Below are 7,544 nucleotides of genomic sequence, written 5' to 3' on the forward strand. Positions count from 1 at the left end.
TTTATTTGTATGTTTAGAGAGAGAGAGAGAGAGAGTATGTTGTGCAAGTTGCAATATTCTATTTCAAGCTGAAAAAGTACAAGTCATATAAAAATTTGTCAGTACATTTTTGACCCCCACATTTTTTATTTGACCCTCAGTTCTGACAAGAAGTTTTTTTTTTTACCCTCAATTTTACACCCCTGGGGGATACACTGCTACAGGGCACAGTGAAAGGAAAGAGAAAATGAGGCAGACAGAAGAACAGATGGGAAGATAATATCAAAGAGTGGACTGGCATGGACTTTGAAAAGTCCCAATCAGCAGTGGAGAACAGAGCAAAATGGAGAGATTGTTGCAAAGCCATCAATGGCACCCCTATAACCAGCCAGGTTACAGGAGAAATGATGATGATGATGTGTGCCTACCCATTATTATCAATTGCATGACAGGTTAAAGCATGTGGAAATGAACACAATGTTTAACAGAAGCACTAAAAAAATAATTTGGGATGTAAACTTTCTTCTGTCCTTGCTTTACAACATAAATTGATCATACACAATCACAAAGAAAACACATACATAACAATGTTGATATCCTAGAGTGACCCCACATTAGGGGTTAACAATTATACATCTCATAAGGATTATTGTTGAAAATCTTAGCATCATACTCATTTAAAAAATGCATTTAAAATATCTTCCATTTTTTCTAAGAAAATTTTTCACTGACACACACACACAAAAGCACAAACACATTACCTTGATCTTTTATAGAGAAATAAGCCTTTTTGCATGGATATGATAGGAAAATGCATTCATGTAAGACCTAAATATTGCGTGGAAAAGGAAACAAATCTTGTTATTGCTACTCCTTCAGAATGGATAGTAATTTCAAAATTGGGGTTTTCACTAAAAGACTTCCAATGTTTGGTTGCTGATCTGATGTCCAATATGACCACCACATAAACCAGCTTACAAATCTTGGTATCACTACTCCTCCTGACAATGGGGTTTTCACTGGAAGTCTTTTGTGATCTATAGCTGATCCTCGATGAAAATGTTGCTGATCTGATGTTTAATATAGCCTCCACAGTTGCAACATGAAAATCTTGTTATATCTTTTCATGAATGGTGAATTATATCGACTAGTTCCACAACGAAAATACCAGTTGATCCTAAATGAAAATGGTGCTGATCTGACTTACGATACAAGGTTTTCACAAACACTTTCTATGATGCCTGGTTGGTCCTAAATGAAAATACTTTTGATCTGACTTACGATGTGAGGTTTTCACAAACACTTTCTATGACGTCTAGTTGGTCCTAAATGAAAATTGTGTTGATCTGACTTACGATACGAGGTTTTCACAAACACTTTCTATGATGTCTAGTTGGTCCTAAATAAAAATTGTGTTGATCTGACTTATGATACGAGGTTTTCACAAACACTTTCTATGATGTCTCGTTGGTCGTAAATAAAAATTGTGTTGATCTGACTTACGATGTGAGGTTTTCACAAACACTTTCTATGATGTCTAGTTGGTCCTAAATGAAAATTGTGTTGATCTGACTTACGATGTGAGGTTTTCACAAACACTTTCTATGATGTCTAGTTGGTCCTAAATGAAAATTGTGTTGATCTGACTTACGATGTGAGGTTTTCACAAACACTTTCTATGATGTCTGGTTGGTCCAAAATTAAAATTGTGCTAATCTCATGTCCAGATATTCAAAACCTCATCACTACTCCACCTAAGTGGAAAGCTATATTGATGAAACTTTCACCAGAACACGACTTATGTTTTTTAATTGGTCCTAAGTGAAAATTGTGCCCATCTGATGTGCAGTATGAAAATTTTATCATTACTCCACTTGAATGGATGTCATATCAACATGGGGTTTTCACTAAAAGACATAGGATTTCTAGTTGGTCAGTAAACGAAAATGGTGTCTGATATGAAATATGACCATCATAGTGACGGTTGATAATCTTATTATTAATACTACTAAATAAAGGAATATTTCCATCTGGTTTTCACCAGACAACTTCATATGATGGTCCTGAATAAAAATGGTGGTGTTATTCATATCTAATAACATCACTACGTGTCTTGTTGGCCCTAAATAATATTAATGTGACATCCAGTATGACCACCGCCAGCTAATTTGAAAATACTGTTATTGCTGAAGAATATCGGTGATGGTTTCGACATCATGGGTAAGTCTGTACGGAACATCATCGATGATATGAGAGTAGATGATTCAACATTGTCCACAGCTTGTGACGAGAACAGGTGAGGGGAGTCTGTCTTCCAATCTGAAGAGAGCGGTCTGTGACGTCACATTCCCTATATATATGCGCTAGCGTTTGTGCACAGTGAATCAATGCGACACAGTTTTCAAACAAGACAGAAACTAAGAAGACAATGAACTGGGTGAACCGGCCATGGAGACGAGAAGCGATCGTATAGCAGCGGCTACCAAAAGTCAACACAGTCCTACTTCCAGAAGAGGTCGATTTTAAATGGGATTTAGTCGATTTTCTTTCTTCATCGCAAGAATTTGTTCTGGTACCATTACCTTCGCCACTGTCTCCTTCTTTACCACACGTTGAGGATTTTAAACAGAGACAGAAAGAAGAATTGGAATTTTTTTTACAACAGCAGAAAGAAGCAGAACAAGCTTTTCTCCTTTAACAGCAACAGCGAGAAGAAGAAGGAGACGCATGAAGAAAATGACAGGAAGAAGCAGCAGAGAAGAAACAAGGTCTAGAATAGGAGGAGGACAGTGAAAGTCAAACAGTGATGGTACTCTTAGACATTTTAGCAGAGTTAAGGAGTCTGATACAAATGTATCAAACCCAATATCAAATGTATCAGACTTCTTTAATATGATCCAAGAGAAAAAGACCTTCCCGAGCCAAACAACCCAGCCCTGTTTCTACGCCTGCAGTACCACCCCTAGTGATTTCTACCAAATCATCATCGACAGGAGTCCAGAAGTAGGCACTGTGCGTGGCAAAGGCTTAAGGCAGTTAAAGCGGATTATGTCCCGTTCTTGGGTTTGTTTTTTTAAACAAACACCCAATGGTCCTTTTCAGAGCCACCCACTTCTCTCGAAAAGAGAAAGCATTAATTTTCCCAATATCAATTAAAACTCAAAATCCTTTTTTTGCCCCATGATATACATTGACGACTTTTTGCAACTGAAACAAGAAACCAGTGGCTGTTCTTCCTGGTGCCACACTCCCAAAGACCAAAATAAATTCAGAGAGAAATCTGGGAGCAGGAAGGCTACACTAAATTTAGACCATGTGGAGAAAAACGAAGGAAGGCGATCGTTTGCCAAAGTGATGTTAAATTGCTTGAGGGTCAAAATGGCACAACGACCGTGTTTATCCATGACAGAGTAGTTGACAGAACCTTCCTGTTACATTCGGATGATTCACAACCAAACCAAATACATGAAACAATTGGACGTTGTTCGTGAGGACTTGAACTTAGTCAATTACGAAGAAGAAATGGACCTTGTAGAAGCCGACGAATTTAGAAATGTTATCATTGTGGCTTACGTGACAGCCCATGCTCATTTAAAATATCCGAAGCTTTAGAACTGTTAGGAGATCGCGTCCTGTACTTTGACACAGTCAGTTGCATCTACATTGATCGCCTGGGTCACTGTCACCCTGTCATTGAAGGAGATCGTTTAGGAGCCTGGATGGACGAGCATCCCACCTACAAGATTATAAGTTTTGCTAGTGGTGGTCCTAAAAATTACGGCTACGAATACCAGGAAAAACAAGAAGTGCACATGGAGTGTAAAGTTCAAGGATTGATTTCAATTATCGCATGTCGAGTGGTGAACTTTGGCGAACTGAAAGAAGCCTTATAGTCTGGACAGAATGGCAACTTTAAAGTGACCACCTACAAGCCGCACAAGATTGTACGTTTACCCACACACCAAATTGTCAGTCGATGTTTGGAAAAAGTATCAAATTTTGTACCAGAAGAGATTTCGGCTTCCCAACCACTTTAATTTGCCATACGGACACGTTGATATTGGTCAGCATATAAAAAGGGACAACGTACAAGACAAAAGGTTCATTGTAACTACCAAGACCAAGCGAGAAAGATGAATCTTTTTAAACAGACATCATTCAAGTTCGGTGATTATCCAGTGGAGTGTGATGCTGTACGTTGCGATGAGAGCGATACTGTACTCTGTGACTTCAGCAATTCAGTACCACATCATGGGAACTTTGCTATACCATGGAAGGTGATGCTGTGCGTGTCACACCTGACAGATGCGAAAGCAATGCCAATCGTTACAGAACACGTTTTCACTGGTTTTCATGGTGGATGTCAACCTCCATGCGAGATCATAGAGCTACCACCCTACGGATGTCATCCAAAACTGAGCAAACTCCTGTGGATTTCACTGTAACCTCATCAAAATGAACCCCGTGAAAGACAAATATTAGTTCCCTGTACCTTTGCCTGAATACTGCGACTTTGAAAGTCGTTTTCAAACATTCCAAGGAAAATGGCCTAAATATCTAGGAGGACCTACCCCTGAAGAATTAGCCAGAGCCGGATTTATCTACTCGGGCACAGGGGATAAAGTCAAGTGCTTCAGTTGCGGTGTGTCATTTCACGAGTGGGGGCAGAAAGATTAGGCTTACCTGGAATATGCTCCATGGTCTCTGCATTGTCACTACCTACCTTTAGTGGGACTCTAGTCATTGAAGTGGCATATCATGCCGTTTCAGATACCAGCTTGGCTATGAGTCAAACGTTGGACAACAAAAAAACAAGTATTTAATCTCTATTTAAAAAATAATATTCAAGGATTACCAAACGAACTGCAAGAGAAGATCTACAAGGATATTTGGCAGGGACTTGTCAGAGCAAAATCTCAATTGGTGACTGTATAACTTTTGTGTCGAGAAATTCACAAGAGGAAAGTGACAAAAGGCAACAAACTCATCAGTTTCTCTGGATCAAGTCTGCGTTCATCCGATTATTTCGCTTTAGACCGTTTACATCAAAAGATTTTATTGACATTCTTGACTGTTACCCTGAATGGCAGTGGTCAGAAATTACTCACTATGTCCATTACTTTCGCTCTAGGAGAAGATTTTAAATCAAATAATACTGACTGACATGATCATGGATACTTCAAAAAAGTGTGTTCATGGTTTGCCTGTGGAATTGAGAGAATGCTTTTACGAGAGCTGGCGAAAATACAAGTGAAACGCAAAGAACAATTACATCTGTCACGTCACCGATGTTTGAACCACCAGTACCTGAATGCTATAAGAGGGCTGATTCTGATGAAATTGTTCCAGTGGTCAGACATTGTTAAACTGGATGTGGGTGAGAAGGATTGGTTTGTTGTGACTGCTTCTTTTTACTACAATGTAGACATACTGCAATGAATTCCAGAAGAGTTAGAGGGTTACCAAATTCTTTTGCACAACGTAAACTTAGTTCAAACGGAAGCTTCTGAACAGTGCCTTGTGATGTGCTAGTTAGTGACTAAACCATTTAGGTTCATTACTGGAGTACGATCATCTCTGTGTAGAAAGTACACTTATTTCCTCCGACAAAAAGAGGTATAAAAACAGGCTACCTTGCCAAGACATTTATCAGTGGTGAGACAGCAGATTCCGTGGAAGGAAATTGATGAGAGTATTCAAACGGTGGAGAATAACCAACACTTATTACGAGAAATGTTTCCCCATGAATTGGGGTCGCCGTGTGGTGCATGTCTTAGTGACTTGATTTCTGGGATTCCTTGTGGACTCTTTACGAACAGTACTTGCCACCAAATAAAAGACGAAAGTGGTCCCTTTAAATGAGCATGAGATACTCATTTTGTTAAAAGCCTTGCATTTTCATCTTGATACTTCTCAGCCTCCACGGGAAAAAAGATTCATCAACATTTAGGTACTAAAAATGTACAACGATGTGTGTGTAGCTTGTGACTTACACCCTCAGTGGACAGATATACGTGACAGGAAAATTTCGGGTTTCGAGGCTTGGACCAAAGAAGTGGCCAATTATGCCCAAGAGTTGTGATCCTCATTTAAAACATCCAGTGAAACAACTAACTTTAAAACCTGTGTTAGTGACAGTGCCAGAAGAAGAACCCGTCAACGAGGACAACCACTCCCTTCAGGAGAGGAGTGACATGGACATTCCGAAAGGCCATTCCGGGAGGACACCTGTGTGACTGTACCTAATGTAGAAACTTTAAGAACATTACACACTGTCCCTAGGACACCTTTGTTGCCAAAAACATGTTGTACAGTCACTTGTTTATATTCCACTTTAATCGTTTTGATGTGTATTTTATTGCTCTGCTTCACCATTTGGCTTTTCTGTATGTTTGTCTTTCGTGTTGTTCCATTTTTTTAAAAATGTAGCCTGAAAAAAGTATAAAAACTTGTGTCTGTCTTCATGTCAAAAGTAACATTCCTTGCACTATCGCTACCTCTGCTGTCTCTGCTCCTTCTTCCTCCAATTTTTAAGTCATTGACGAACTCTTAGATTGTGCCAGTTGGGAAGCCTCGTACCTTTGCCATCCTTTTAACATGATAATTGCCGGGCCTAGCGGTTCAGGCAAACCCGAATTTGTCAAACGTTTGATCGAAAATAAACAATGGTTCATGTGGTGTTACAAAGAGTGGAAATCGGCATGCAGCCTCTTGCGAGAAAGTCAAGGCGATTCAATCATGTTTGTGGAAGGCATTCTTGGCAAAGACGGCGGGATTGTGTCTGACCCCAGTCAAACCCATCCGGTCATTTTCGATGACATGTTAGGCGAAGATGAAGAAGAACTTAAACTGTGGTTTACATGCATAGGACATCATTGTAATAACAGTGTCATTTACATTACGCTTTGGCTGACTCATGCGTACGACGACGCCACTCAGACCCCACACACCTATTTACTCGTGGATTTAAAACCCACCACCCTCATTTATTTTCAATTTCATACCCATCCGTTTCACCACTGGTGCCAAGATGGAGGGACTGTCATGTCATGTACATGTCATCGTCGTCGACTTAACAACAAAAAGTCTTTTAAAAACTCGGACACGTTTGGTCTGGGTCATAGAGCGTCAACATGACGTCCCTTCAGTCTTATCTTTCTGTCAAAATGATTCGTGCCTTTACGGTGTCAGTTGCGAAAAAATCCACAAATAAGTGCTTGTGTCAAGGAAACCAGTCTCAAAGAAGTTTTATGATGGTTTATGGTGACAGCACATCAGTTACTGCAAGGCATCTTTCACATTCCTCATCAAACCTAATGCATCTGGCTGATCCCCGCATCAATACTCAAACCAAAAAAGCAAATCATTTTGAAACCTGGAGGTAGCAGTTCTCTAGGAGGTATCATCATTCGTTCCCTCTTAAAATGGGATCCTAATGCCCCCAAAGTCCTCCCCAAGAAAAAAGCTACTCCCCAAAAAGAAAAAGAGCAACAGTGTCAAGACCAGGTCACAGCCCCAGAAAAAGAAAAAGAAATGTCCCCAGAAAAAGAAAAGCCCCATGAAAA

The sequence above is a fragment of the Sinohyriopsis cumingii genome, chromosome 19 (assembly GCF_028554795.1).
Source record: "Sinohyriopsis cumingii isolate HCF-2022 chromosome 19, ASM2855479v2, whole genome shotgun sequence".
NCBI classification, from domain to species: domain Eukaryota; kingdom Metazoa; phylum Mollusca; class Bivalvia; order Unionida; family Unionidae; genus Sinohyriopsis; species Sinohyriopsis cumingii.